Here is a 15605-nt window from a genome sequence, read left to right as displayed (position 1 = left end):
TTGCAGCATGTCAGAAAACGCCCACATCTTAGAACTTCAGCTTATGCTGGGACATCATATTGGCTGCTTTGCCAGGGTTGCAGACGCTGCCTGGAGATATGTTGTCTAAAGCTCACCACTCAAAGTCAGTGCCAGGCAGCCAGCAGTTGGAAAAGCAAATTCATGGCCTTCCACCAATCAGAATCTCTGACATAGGGCCCAGGAATTGGCTTCAAGGAGCTCTCCAGGTGATTCCCATACTCGCTGAAGCAACAACTTTTGGACCCCTGTGTGCTGGATGTGGAACTTTAGCTAGAGACCAACAGGAGAAATGAAGTCCCTCCACACCAGCAGCAAGGACCTCACCTGGGGAGTTTGCAATGAAGACGGTCCTGCTCAGCCCTCCAATGACTCAGCATGTTAGTTAATAGATCTCCTCTGTTCTCTGAAGGGTACTGCCTTGGGCAATCAGCCCCCACCCCCTCCTCCCTGCCCAGCCTCTCAAATAGTAGCTAGAATGTTCTGGGCTTCTTTTTGATCTTTCTCTTCTCAAAATCCTCATTTACCCAACAACTTGCTTCAGCCAGGTGTCAGGGGTGAGCAGTGGTTTTCCTGAGCTAAGAAGCTATAGAGTTCCTGATAAAAATTCAAAACAGAATGAAACAAAACTGATAAAACTACATGTTATTAGTTTCTGTACTATCAGTAACGAAAAGCAAAGATTTCTGGAGATGCCTGTATTTTAAGCCCAAGAACGAATCATATAGGCACAGGGGGAAACTGGTAGAGAGGATACAGGTTTTGTTGTCCACTCCTGAGAAATCTGTATGCAGGTCAAGAAGCAACAGTTAGAACCGGACACAGAACAATGGACTGGTTTCAAATTGGGAAAGGAGAACGTCAAGACTGTATATGGTCACCCTGCTTATTTAACTTATATACAGAGTATGTCATGAGAAATGTTGGGCTGGATGAAGCACAAGCTGGAATCAAGATTGCTGGGAGAAATATCAATAATCTCAGGTACGGAGATGACACCACTCTTATGGTAGAAAGCGAAGAACTAAAGAGCCTCTTGATGAAAGTGAAAGATAGTTAAAAAGCTGGCTTAAAACTCAACATTTAGAAAATGAAGATCATGGCATCCAGTCCCATCACTTCATGGCAAATAGATGGGGAAACAATGGAAACAGTGGCAGACTTTATTTTGGGGGGCTACAAAATCACTGCAGATGGTGACTGCAGCCATGAAGTTAAGAGATGCTTACTCCTTGGCAGGAAAGTTATGATCAGCCTAGACAGCATATTCAGAGAAGGCAATGGCACCCCACTCCAGCACTCTTGCCTGGAAAATCCCAAGGATGGAGGAGCCTCGTGGGCCGCAGTCCATGGGGTCGCGAAGAGTCAGACAAGACTCACCAACTTCACTTTCACTTTTCACTTTCATGCATTGGAGAAGGAAATGGCAACCCACTCCAGTGTTCTTGCCTGGAGAATCCCAGGGACCGGGGAGCCTCATGGGCTGCCATCCATGGGGTCGTACACAGTCGGACACGACTGCAGCGACTTAGCAGCAGACAGCATATTAAAAAGCAGAGACATTACTTTGCCAACAAAGGTCCATCTAGTCAAGGCTATGGTTTTTCCAGTAGTTATGTATGGATGTGAGAGTTGGACCATAAAGAAAGCTGAGCACCGAAGAATTGATGCTTTTGAACTGTGGTGTTGGAGAACTCTTGAGAGTCCCTTGGACTGCAAGGAGATCCAACCAGTCCATCCTAAAGGAAATCAGTCCTAAATATTCACTGGAAGGACTGATGCTGAAGCTGAAACTCCAATACTCTGGCCACCTGATTAGAAGAACTGACTCATTTGAAAAGACACCGATGCTGGGAAAGATTGAAGGTGAGAGAAGGGGACGACAGAGGATGAGATGGTTGGATGGCCTCACCGACTTGATGCACATGAGTTTGAGCAAGCTTTGGGAGTTGGTGTTGGACAGGGAAGCCTGGCGTGCTACAGTCCATGGGGTCACAAAGAAGTGGACACGACTGAGCAACTGAACTGAACTGAACAGATCAGGTATGAGGGAGGCTGAGCTGGTCAGGTCTCCCTCCTGGATTCCTTACCTTTCTATTTAACAAGAACTGATTGAACAAAGAGTTCACCTCCAAATGGCAATCTAATCATCTCCGTTCACCTAGGTTTGTTACAACCATTTAATAACTCTGGCCAACCATGAGTCAAGTACTCAAGGTGTTTTAGGCTACATTTTGGTGGCTCCAGGAACCCAAACAATGAACTCAGAGGGCATTCCTGGGTTGGGAGTGACTTTGAAGGCCCTGCAGGCACTAGTACTTTGCAACACCCTGAAAAGTCCTGGTATTGTACACGCTTGCCTCCACCTACCCATTCCACCACCAAATCTGGAAATCTGTGACTACAGGATGGGGGTGGTAGCTGGGAAATGAAGTTTTTACAAAGTTTTCTAGGCAATTCTGATACACATGCCTGACTTTGCCAATGGATAATCAGAGATGAGTTGTCTAAGTTTTACTATTGCACATTAAGTTTTTATACATAATTCAATGGTGGCTATGCTGTGATTACTGAGACATGTGATAAACATGTGATAAAATCACATGTTTTCTTTCACATATGTGAAATGTTATTTAATGCCTCAGTTTGATCTATGCATGGTTTGATACAGGTTCTCAACCAAAACATAGGTCTAAGCATGCAAAATCAATAGCTACTGTAATTTTTAATTTTGAAAATCTCAAACTTTACTGGTAACTCTTTTAACCTTGCACCATTAAAATGAAAACACAAATTGAAAACAGCTACATTTATTAAACATTTTTTCATCAGTATGAATACTGGCAATGCACTGAACACTGCAGCAAACAGCCCGCTGGGATGGGCAATCATTTATTTCACCTATACACAGTAAAGTTCGAAAATATGTACTTCTGCCGGTTTAACCCTGGTTTCTATGATTAAAACATTTGAAGGAAATAAACTCAACTATACCTTTTGAATTTCAGCTGTATACAACGCACCTCTACTGATAGGAAATAAGCCTATCTAAAGTGGCGACTGTGGTGAATTTTTACAATAAAAACCGTTTTCTCTTTTTATTTATTGTAGAAACAATATTACCACATAAAGAGAAAATTGAATTTACCCATAGTCACATCACCCTAACTTGCCATTTATGTATTTTTAATCTTTATCCACAAACATAACTTTTACAGTTGTAACTTATGTATTTATACAATTTTGAGAAAATCACTTAAGTCTTAATATACAGGATTTTATGTATATTCCTCTTAAAGAAAATTATACAGTGAAAAACCTACAATATGCAGTTATGTCCATTAATCCCATCATACCCAAGAGCTTCAACCTTCCAGACCCAATTATAATTGCTTTTCCTCCTGCACTTGAGCACATGAGCTAAGACAAGGCTCACACTGGTCTGAGTTCACCATCTGTAAAACAGCACAGGTAAAATATTGCTAGGATTTTCTAAAGTTTTCATCTAGGTTGTTCAGCATATTTTCTTTGTGCAGTCTTTATAAAAACTTAAAATTACATCTGAAACACCCCCATACTAATCGTATCAATAATCTTCGATAATTGTTAACTATTATTCCATTTTTCTTGAGCTTGTTTTTAAGGCAAAGCAGTTAATATACATGATAAATAAAGGGCATCTGTATCTAAGTACACAGGTAGAGTAGATTCTGTGATGGCAGAAATACCAGCCTGGATTTATTCAGACATCGTCTATGTGATCTTGAGCCAATCATTTTGTCCCCTTGCTTTACTTTACTGTAAAATGAAAAATGAATATTTGCACTCTATCTCTTTGGGGCTCTTACGGCAAAAACCAAAATATAAGTAAAACATTTTGAAATCCTCAGATGAAAGGTACTAAATTTTTTAAAGAGTTTATTTTTATTACTATTCATTGACAAATATAATTTATTAACCTGTATACTAAAACTTGTCTGTAGCATTCTGATTAAAAAGCTGTTTCAGTAACAGGTCAGGAGAGTGTGCTGGTTTCATTTGGTGACACGCTGACATCTAGTGGAGATTTATGGTGTGCTACGGAGTACCACACACCCCACAGTAACCACAGTTCCAGTGAGGACAGACAGAAGCCAAAGCACCTTTGGGTCTTTATGCAACGCATCAAGAAAATATACAAACAAATTAAAAAACAGGCATACTTCCTGTGTATTTTTCACTTGATCAATTAAAAATATTGGCAGATTCTCAAGACATCTAGTCAAAAGTAGTAGGAGCATGCAGATGGGGGTGGAAAAAGTCGTTTGTTCAGCACTGCAGTTGAGGGAGGTCTTCCAGGATGTCCCACTAATCCAGAGTTTAAAAGTGACAACCTAATTATGTGCTCACCTGCTCTTTTTTTTTTTTCCCCCAGCAATGAAGGCAAGCAAGACTGGAGAGTGGGCTGGAGAAGAGGAGGAAAGGGACAGGAGGGGAGGGGAGGGAAGGAAAGCATGCGGGAAGCGTTTTCTAGGGTTTTCATTACATTTATGAATTACATTTTGTACCTCTGTGTACCAGAATTTTATTAAATCCAGAGGGAAAATGTCTTCAGCAATGTATGTGTAAGATTTCTGGCTTATCACTGAACATTTATCTAAATATAATAACACTGCACTTACTTTGGAATAAAAATATACAATAAAATGTTTCTACTATTACACCTAGCTTTCATCAACATCTAATCCCATCATTAAAGCATGGCTGTTTCCTTGCCATCCCTTCCAAAGACTACAAGACGTGTACGCCAAGTGGCCTTGAAAGGAAGTAAATTTGACCCTCACATTTTTAACACGCGACTAAATTAAGATAAACAAATACTGACTGGAAAACTGTCACAATCACATCAGATCAGCTTCAGTACAAATGTAAATGTTGTCTCCTCACCCCCGACCCTCCTTAGTGAAAGTGCGAAGATCTGAGTCAAGTTGTTCCTACTGGATCTAAACCCGCCTGCTTCCTGGTTTTCTACTGAGCTTCAACCAGTGGATGACGGTTCTTGACACCATTGCTTAACAGCTTTAGTCCAATGAACAGGAAAGGCTGAAGAGGATGCATTCTGGAAGCTGGAATAAAGAATTTGTTTTACACTGCTGTGTGCTTAGCCTCTGGTTCTGGCAGACCCTTCCACCACACCTCTTCTGGAAAAAAAAAAAAAAGTAAAAACATCTTACTGTTGGCCTGGAGGAAAAATGGAATTAAAAGAAACCTCAAGGATTAGGACATGTGTGATTTTTCTCTAGAGAAGAATGTGCATGAGTTTGTTCCCACCACACCCAGAATGATTCTAAATTCTTTTAACTCCTCTCTTTGTGTCTGAGAATCAGAAGAGTCATCTAGAAATGATTAGACCAGACCACCTCTCAAGTGTAAAATCTAGAAGAATATTATGGCAGCTACATTACTTAAATTATAATTGAACACTCATATAAATATGTATCATCAGTCTGTTAAATTAATAAAAAAAGAAATATACTCACTTATGTCCTTCTTGGCAATTAATAGTAAACTTCAATCTTCAGAGCCCAGAGACAAAAACAAACAAAAAACAACAAAAAAAGATGCGACACAACCTATTAGCACAAGCAAAAACAATGTTCTAATAGTGAAGCTTCATGCTGTATTCAAACATGTAATTATCCATACAATTTGCAACTGTATTGTTTTACTGCTTAAAGTCTTTCCAGATACTTTACACTGCCCAGTGTTTTGCTACTAAACACATTTTCCTCATCACTACATTTCTGCAGTGTTGTTCACTGTTTTTTGTTCTTTTAGATAATTGAGAAAATTCAGGCCCAGCGAAGTAAAAAAAAAAAAAGTTCTACTTATAGAATAAAACAGTACACAGAAAATGTGAGTTTAGTTACTCCATCACAGGCTGATAGGCTGGTAGTTATTTTGGCTCGAGTTCAGAAACTGAAGATCCAGGAGAACTGAAGTAATTTACTATTGGAATGTTTTACTCACAAAGAAACTATCGTAATATATCAATGACCTTTAATTACTCTAAATGATAATACACTGAAAATTTAGAAGTTGTGATCTTTCTATTCTTTCAAAAGTGTCGAAATGTGTCAAGGTGGCAACTCTTGGTAATTAGTTTATATTTTATTCAATGATAAAATGTTATTTGATGACAACATTTTATTAGAAATGATGATTTTAAAGATTCCTAGTCTAGAGGGGACCTGACCTCAGAGCTAAGGTTACTGTCCCTGTGTTAAATAAGCAGATGGCAGTGATTTTTAGGCATGCAACGAGTCACTTGGGTGTGTACATGTCCTCCTAAGGCACTCTTCTAGTTCCACTGTCCCATGTACGCCACTACGCAATAGACAGGAACTAAGCTCCCAGGTGTGTTCAAAGTTCAGACGGTGAAGAAGTGACTCCTAAAGAGATCAGTCCATGGATGTGTTATATGAAATCAATCTAGAAAAGTGGTCAGAGTACCCTTCACGATACATTTATTGTCAGAAAAGAATTTACATTAGAGAATCAATAAAAATACAGAATGCCCCTTTATTTGTGATCTTGGTTTCCCTGGATATGTAGAAAAAAGAGAGACAAGTTTGACTTACAGAATCTGAGGAAACTTTTTATTGATCTCTTTATCCTTTCAGCATTGAGAGAGCAGGCAAAACACTACTTTTAACTCCGGCTCAAACGGGTAAACCTTTTCCCAAAGCTTAAATGAGGTGGGTATTTTCTCCACATCATAGCACCCTCTGCTAAATTAACCATCAACATCCTCCATCCATCAAAACCCCAAACCCAAGGCTGACTGCAGAACGACGGTGCCACTGCTGTCGGCCTGTAGACGGCCCCGTGGGGCGTTCCCGTGTTGCGGGCGACTGGGGCTGCTGGCTCCCCAACACCCAGTCGTCCCCTAATGACCACAGAATTATGTTAAGTCCTCCTTTGAAAATACATGGAGAAAAGACATTTCCAGCTAATTACTGAGAAAGCTCTAACAAGCTGCAAATCAAAAAGAATACAAAATGATTTCTAATTTAAGTAACAAAACACAGGGCTCTAAAGATGCTATTCTTTGCAATCCTCTAGCCAGGCCTTAAATAAGGAAACTGCTGTCTTAGCAAGGTACCCGAGGAGAGGTGTTACCTGGGGCAATCACGTGAAACTGGGGAGAGATGACCCACAAAAGACCTAAAAGCCTCTTTCTTCAGACTCACTTCAGTCACATTCAAAAATCCTCCCCTTGGATGTTAACTAACATGAGCCTAACTAACAGTTAACTTTAAACCTGGAAAGTTTTGTGCCCATGTTTAAACGTGGCCGAATACTTGTTAATCTTCCTAGGAACATCCCTATAATGAAAATAAAAACAAGTGTTGCCATATGCCAAACTGATATAGTACTTATCCACTGATAATGTACTTGCCTATGCTTAGAATGTCACTTTATGAAGGCGCTCACATATAGTTAATATGTAAGCTAAAACACTTGCAAATATTCAAATCCAGCAAAAAAAAAAAAAAGTACAAAGTTGCCCACTCATCACTGAATTATTCTGGATTGAACAGAAGGCTCAATTTCAGTACTGCCAAATGCTCTTAGCCTCACAAGCAATGAACCATCTGTCTTGAAGCACCAAGTATATCAATTCGGATTTAAAATACTGGTGTGCCTAGCAAAGTATCTTAAGCTATCCATCCATTTTCTGATGCTTAAGACTTACCACACAGCCAGCAACAAGGTTATATGCATCAATACTTTGAACTGCTTGTAGTAAAAGAAATTATAAAAATGTCAGACCATCAGAGAGTTATAGCCCCATAAGCAGAAAGTCTTGAAGAAGAGTCAGAAGATTAAGGAAGTTTTCTCAATGAGTCACTATTGCTATTTCTCTGACAAAATATTTTTAAGTTATAGAACGGCTGCCATTGGCAAGAATGATTCTGGTATTTCACTAAAAACAAGTGTATCTGAACCTACTACTGAAATAAATACTGCTTCATCATGGGAGCATACTGATGTCATGACAGAAAGCTGGGCTTCAAAGGAGTCTGGACTTGATTCTGAAAACAGTGGGCAACCACTCAAGTCTAAGAGCAAGGGATGTGCTTACTCTTAAGAAGATTAATGCCAACAGCAGCATGAAGAATGAGTAGGAGTCCTTTGGATGGATGAGAGGATAACTTAAAAGGCTCCTGAAGATAATGGGCCCGAATTAGACCTAGGACTGGAAAGGAGAAAATAGAACCCAAACATGACATCTGTCAGACACAAGGAAAAAAGACAGCAAAGATCAGCTTGTAAAAGTGTAAGATAGTCTAAAGAATATTATATGATTAATTTAGGTTAAAAAGTCACACCCTACTTCAGTTCAGTTCAGTCGCTCAGTCGTGTCCGACTCTTTGCGATCCCATGAATCGCAGCACGCCAGGCCTCCCTGTCCATCACCAACTCCCAGAGTTCACTCAGACTCACGTCCATTGAGTCAGTGATGCCATCCAGCCATCTCATCTTCTGTCATCCCCTTCTCCTCCTGCCCCCAATCCTTCCCAGCATCAGTCTTTTCCAATGAGTCAACTCTTTGCATGAGGTTAGGTTCAGGTAATTAGTAGAGTTGGATTTAAATGTGCAATAATCACACAGCAAAAGCACTGTTCAGCAAGACTCAATAAAGAGAAAAGTTGACAAAGTATCTCTTACTTCCTGACTCTCTAGGCAAAATTGAGTGGTGAGCCAATTGGGTCTGTCACTGACCAGGTTTTCAGAAAAAATAAGCTAAATATGCTCCATTTCTTCTGTATGAATCTTGGGAAGCAGGAAGTCAGGACAGGAGCAGCGAAAGGCAAACAGGGCATGAGACCCGGTCCGTAGCTCATTGCCCCATGGGTTCTCTGGAAATGAAATTTGCCTTTCAAATTCCCTACTACCAAGAGTAAGGTAAAAACAGAAGGCCTGGAACCGGGAGTGTCCTTCCATGGAACCAGGGCGAGAAGTGAGTAACAGGAGTTGGCATCTCTATGTCCTTCTCTCACCACTATGTCTACAAAGTAGACTTGCTCTATTTCCTAGAATCACCTGAATGGGCAAGAAAGGATTTTTGACAAGCCATCTTCCTGAAAGCTCTCTGTGCTTACCTAGGACATCTCTTTTCCTGACTAGGCTTTGATGAGCTCTTTAGGAAATTTATTTTCCTCTACTTCCAGCATTTAAGCAGCACTAGTTATAAATACTTCGGAGAAGGCAATGGCACCCCACTCCAGTACTCTTGCCTGGAAAATCCCATGGATGGAGGAGCCTGGTGGGCTGCAGTCCATGGGGTCGCTAAGAGTCAGACACAACTGAGCGACTTCACTTTCACTTTTCTCTTTCATGAATTGGAGAAGGAAATGGTAACCCACTCCAGTATTCTTGCCTGGAGAATCCCAGGGACAGCAGAGCCTGGTGGGCTGCCATCTATGGGGTCGCACAGAGTCGGACACGACTGAAGCAACTTAGCAGCAGCAGCAGCAGTTATAAATACTTAAATCTGTTGATCTGAATTTTTAAATGTAGTTAAATTTGGTGTCAAGGTAAGATTCTTCAATGACAAGGAAAATCACCTGAAGGGAAGAAAATATTAAGGTGCTTAAGATTCAACTCAGCTAACAGTTGCTAGCCATACTTGAGGAAAAAGAAGAGTCATTCCAGACACTAAGGAAATTTTGATTACTTGTTCACTATATTGCTTATTCACGATTAACATGTAACTATAAAATCACAGGCTCATCTAGACAGACAACTCAGTTAACCATTCGTTTATTCTCTCAAAAATAAACAACCCCTCTCCTGGGCATGGAGGACTCACACAGACACATGCGCTTTGGTCACCCCATCCTCCCTTTCGGCCAACAGCCACTTCCTAATTAATAGAGGTGTGGAAGTCACAGGGAACTTCCCACTATCACATCTACCTCCAGCCTGGACCTATCCCCTTGCCTTCTGCTTGTTCTACTACTATGGGTGGTATGAGATGTCACGTTCCCAGCAAAGAACAGCCACTTCACGTCTATGCTAGATCCCATCTCCTTCTGCCTAAGTAGGACAGCTCGAGTTCAGTGAAGGCCAATACTGCTTTAAGTGGGGATACGCCCCTCAAGAGCTCCTAGTGTTGTCAGGAAGAGAGAGAGATCCAAGGGGAGTGCAGAGAGCTTTGGAAACACCCCGAAAACAGTGCAGACAATCTTCTCTAGGACACTGCTTCTCTGCCCTGCTCACCCATTTCTCCCTGTTCATCTTCCTCATCAACATACAGTATAATTCCCCCCATCTTAAATAAAGGAAACTACCCTCCATTTCTCTATTGCAAAACTGTCAGAAGTCTACAGTTTGTTACCTTCGGCACCTACTCCAACAGAGCTTTTGATCTTGCCACTTTTATTAGTCACTGATGACCACTGCTCATCAGGTGGGAATTAAAATAGCCACATTCTGCATCTTAGTTCGGAGAAGGCAATGGCACCCCACTCCAGTACTCTTGCCTGGAAAATCCCATGGACGGAGGAGCCTGGTGGGCTGCAGTCCATGGGGTCGCTAAGAGTCGGACAGGACTGGGCAACTTCACTTTCACTTTTCTCTTTCATGCACTGGAGAAAGAAATGGCAACCTACTCCAGTGTTCTTGCCTGGAGAATCCCAGGGACAGGGGAGCCTGGTGGGCTGCCGTCTATGGGGTCACACAGAGTTGGACACGGCTGAAGTGACTTAGCAGCAGCAGCAGCATCTTAGGTGGATCCTCAGTCACATCTGAAGCTACAGATCATTCCCATCTCCAGGAAACTCTTCACTTTCTTTTTGGGTCCCCATGCTCTCCTGGGGATGTCCTTCTACTTCCTGGGTTCTTCTGCTGATTCCGTGTGTCCTTGGCTTCTGAAACTGGAGTGCCCAGACTTCTTTCTTCTCTAGCAGCACTCATTTCCTTGATGATCTCATCCAATCCCATAACTGTAAACATCAACTATCCACTCATGAATCCCAAATGTATGTGAATGACCCAGAACTAACTCCCAAATCTCAGATCTGGATATCCGCTACTCTGACGTCTCTCTATGGACATTTCATAGGCACTTTGAATTTAACCTGTTAACATGAAGCTCTTCATCTTTCTACACTCCTGCTCCACCTCCAGACTCATCTTAATTAACTACAATTCCAGCCTTCTGGTTTTCTCAGGTGCTAAACTTTGACTTTTCACACCACAGTTAAGTCTATCAGCAAAACTTATTAGCTACCTTCAACCAGAATCTGATGATTTCCTACTACCTACACTAATGCTACCCAGGTAGATGTCAATCTCTAAGCCAGCTCTAACCCACCAAGTCTTTTCCCTAACAGTAATCAGAAATTCTAAAACATGTCGTAATTTCATCACTGTTTGACTACAACACTCCAGTGGCTTTCATCTCATCTGGAATACCCAGACTCCTTCCAAGGCACTATTAACACACTAAATGGCCCTATGTGACTTGTCAGCAGTCAGTCTTGACTTTGCCTCTTACTCTTCTAGTTGCTCACTCTACCCCAGCTTCTCCGGGGTCTTGCCGTTTTCTGCAAGCATTGAGCATGCTCCTGGCTCCTGGGTCTTTTCATCTGCTATTTCCTTTGCCTGGAATTTCCACACTCCTCCTCCCCCTTATCCTTTACCATCTTCAGCTCTTGGCTGACATTTTTGGCTAAGCCTTCTCTGATAACCCTTTTACAACTGGCCTACACCCTCCCCTTTCTCCCTCATGGCACACATTGCCTGCTTTACTTTTTGACATAGCACTTACCATCATATATATATTATGTAATACAAGGGCTTCGCAGGTGGCACTAGTGGTAAAGAACCTGCTTGTTAATGCAGGAGACATGAGATGTGGATTCAATCCCTGGGTTGGGAAGATCCCCTGAAGAAGGAAATAGCAACTCACTACAGTATTCTTGCTTAGAGAATCCCATGGACAGAGGAGCCTGTCAGCCCACAGGGTCCCTAAGAGTTGAACACGACTTAAGTGACTTAGCACATATTATATACATACAACACTCCCCCGCAAAAAAACCTGTTTGTCACCTTGAACTGGAAAGTAAACAACCTACGATAGGGATTTTCATGTGCTTTGTTCAATGCTAATCCTAAGCACTGAAACCAATGTTGGCCTGAATACACGACCACTAACTTACTGAGTGAAATGAACCTGATCCCTGATTTGTAGGGGCTCATGATCAAGTAAAAGGTAACTAACAAACAAATAAAATGTGTGTCATTAAAAAAAATTACAGAAGAAAAAAAGCTGTCCCACATGACTCAAAATGACCTTTACCATTTGGGGGTTGTGTAGCCAGGGAAAGAGTTTAGCAGTGGGCTAACACGCTCCTAAAAAATAATGTAAGAATCAAGCAAGGGGTGCCACTAATACCCCTGCAACTCCCCGTATCCCTCATAATTACTCTTCTTCATCACTACATAGCGTGAAATGCTCGTACACTGACTTGCTATAAGCATGCCTGTCTCAGTCTTAGAGAATCTCTAACATTCCTCACACACTTGCCCCTTGAGTATCAGGACTTCCCTCGGTGATCAACAGTGCTCAGTAACCTGTTTCTCCCTGGGTTCATTCTCCACTCTGGGTGTGAGATGGGCCTGGAGTGGTAAGCAGACAACATACCTGAATTTGCTCAGCCGACTTACGAAATACTCACGTTGTAAGAAACTGGAATTAACTTCTGGAATCAAGGGATCTTTTACCCAGTCCACACACAGGGCAATAAACGTAGGGCAATAAAGAAAAAAAGCGACTCATTTGATTCTTTATCCTATTCTATTCCTCTTTTCTCACAAAGATAGAAATGGGAAAGAAAAACAAAATGAAAAGATTTGGATAATATTTCAATGACTGACTTTCAACACTCTAAGACTGCCCCTCTCCATACTACTATAAGGGTACACTTGTTCCTTTTCCCTAAATTATTTCTCTTAAGAGAAATTTTTTCGAAAGTTACCATTTTCATTTTTCTTACTAGATTTCCGTAACAGAATTACTGTAAGCAGATACATATATTCCACTGTGTCCTTTGCCTTCTTACCAGTAAAAAGGAGCGGGAGAAATATACCAAATAAGATAGTAATGATAATGGGAAACGATGAACACTTTGTAGGGCAGAGAGCATTTTGGTATAATTAAGGCCTTTTAAAATTACAAGATTAATTCATTCTCCACTTTAAACAAGTAGATACTAAGTAAGTTACGAAAATAACCCATTGCTACTTCTCACACTTCAAGTTAACAGGAATATCCAGTATCTACCAAGTATAAAGCACTGAATCAGCATGACAGGGAATTAAAGGCAACAGGACTGACATGCTTCACATGGATGGTCCCTGAACAACCTTACAGAGATTACACCCATGATATCATATGCATTCATTCAGTAAACATCTATCATGGTACAAGAGATACTGGGCTGAGACACAGAGACAAGGACTACAGATATTATCCTCCAAAAGCTCACTATCGAGAAATATACAAGGTGTTAAACTGAATATTAACAACAAAACGCATACTAGAGATATTGGGTATTCAGAGTAGTTTGAAAAAGAGTAATTATTTTCAAAGCATCAAATAGTATTAAGAACGTTTAACATCATATAGATTAGATAAAACTTACCAAATTATTACACTAATATGTTCATAGCTAAATCAGCTGAGACATTTGTTTTAATTTCTTGTTCAGTAGAAAATGAATACACGTTAACAAAGATATGTTCTCCTCTGCTAAGAGGGAAAATCTATTTGGACAGAAAAAGGATAAACTATTTAAGGATGTATTCATCTCTGCATGTATTACAGTGCCTGAAAGGACCTTCAATAAGCAAACTTAATTTGTAGAATAAACTCGCAATGGAGGCCAGTTGGTATATAGCATAACCACCCCCCGCCCACCCACCCCATCCAAAGGAAAAGAAAGAAAATGAGAAACAGACTGACGGACTAAAGTTACACAACAGTAAAATGGAAAGGTTTCATCAGAAGAGCTGAACTTCAGAAAAACTTCTGCAAAGGTTTCATCAGAAGAGCTGAACTTGAGAAAAACTTCAGGGAACTGGATTTGGGGGAAAACTTGTTTTTTATGTTCTGTGTTAAAAAGACCTGAATAATTAACTGGCTTTAGCCTCATTGGACTTCAGCAAGATAACCTATAGATGTAAACTGAATTTATATTTCTCTAAATGTACTCATCAGTAGAATCTAGGTTCATTCTGTCTGACAAGGTTTTAACGCCACTTAATCACTGTTGGCAACACAGTTTATAAACCAGTCCCCCAAATTCATTTCATAACCACTTTGAAAGGACTATCATTCCACTGTGTAGAAACACCCCATTACACACTGGAGCAGTACCTTTAAATCAGAGAATAACTTGACCCCCCAGAAGTTAACAAACTAGTTACCAAAAACTGATGTCTCAAAAAACACCTGCCTATTAAAATTATGAATTATTTTCTATTATTTGGGCATTACTTGAAAAACTTGGTAATTTAGATAGGAAGCAATGGGTTTATTCATATATTCTATTTATCTAAAGAAATACTGAAACACAAGAGGATAATTATTGTAGAATCATTATCTCAGCCTCTTCAAATAACTTGCAATAGTTTTATGAAAATAATGCTTCAAATCATGCCATAATTCTATCAAAGACCATAACATAAAAGTCAATGAAAATGTGTACGGGATTAACTTGACTACAATCTTGGTTAACAGGTGAAGCCACACGCAGGACTGAAACTGGCTCGAACTTTACTATATAATCATTTTTGTATTGTTACAAGAATATACTTGGGCAAGTAGTGGACTGAGTCCAAGTACACAACACCTCATGGTTCTTGTTAGAAAGAGTAATGTACACACAAGGCCAAGTCAAACCTCTAAATTTTATCCCCATGATACCTGATTAAATTAAAAAAAAAGAGACAATGTCTAGACAACTAATACATCTTATTATTTTGAAAAGGCTCATCATTAAATGATAAAATTTATCAATACAAATTTTTTCATGTGGCGATGTGATGGCATAGGTAAATAAATTTAAAATATCATCACTTATCTCATTTTCCAAATTAAAAAACGGAAACCAGTGATATTGAAAGTATTCTTATGACAAATATCTAAGAAGATAAATAAACGTACCTCATATTCACTGGAATCAATTAATAAAGCGCTATTTTGTAAGGTTCCATTTGAGACTAAAATAGAAGATTAAAATAAGGATTGACTAAAATGCAAAACTGTACTCACAGATTACCTTTCAGAAGTTTTCAATTAATCTATGTATACCTGCTTTTACATATAAACATATATATTCAATATTAACTGTAACACTATGAACAAAAACACTTAAGCCTACTGGTGAAGAATGGGGATTGTACCTCCATTCACATCATGCTGGCTGTTTAATCTGCAGCAAGTATTTAACCTGTTCATCTATTGGTTTTATTCTGTCAACTGAGGATCATCAAAGCACCTCTCTCTGAAAGCTTTTTGGGGTGATACTGAA

General features: G+C 40.1%; 1 long non-coding RNA gene across 2 annotated transcripts; it reads right to left on the bottom strand.

The window, feature by feature from the left end:
• Positions 1-2812: 2812 nt before the first annotated feature.
• Positions 2813-15296, bottom strand: LOC147378669 (uncharacterized). 2 transcript variants are annotated; one of them, XR_015153019.1, is made up of 4 exons: positions 15239-15296; positions 5538-5573; positions 4945-5198; positions 2813-3473 (listed from the first exon to the last, which is right to left on the bottom strand). It is a non-coding gene; the product is annotated as an uncharacterized LOC147378669 (long non-coding RNA). The 2 variants fall into 2 exon arrangements; XR_015153016.1 differs by lacking the exon at positions 15239-15296 and having other exon boundaries at positions 5538-5833.
• Between the last annotated feature and the right edge of the window lie 309 nt (positions 15297-15605).

This window comes from Bos grunniens, chromosome 2, assembly GCF_055505025.1.
Source record: "Bos grunniens cultivar Pamir isolate PY7600 chromosome 2, Bosgru_T2T1.0, whole genome shotgun sequence".
NCBI classification, from domain to species: Eukaryota; Metazoa; Chordata; class Mammalia; order Artiodactyla; family Bovidae; genus Bos; species Bos grunniens.
The sequence above is the reverse complement of the archived record's forward strand: the minus strand, read 5'-3'. Positions and strand labels throughout refer to the sequence as shown.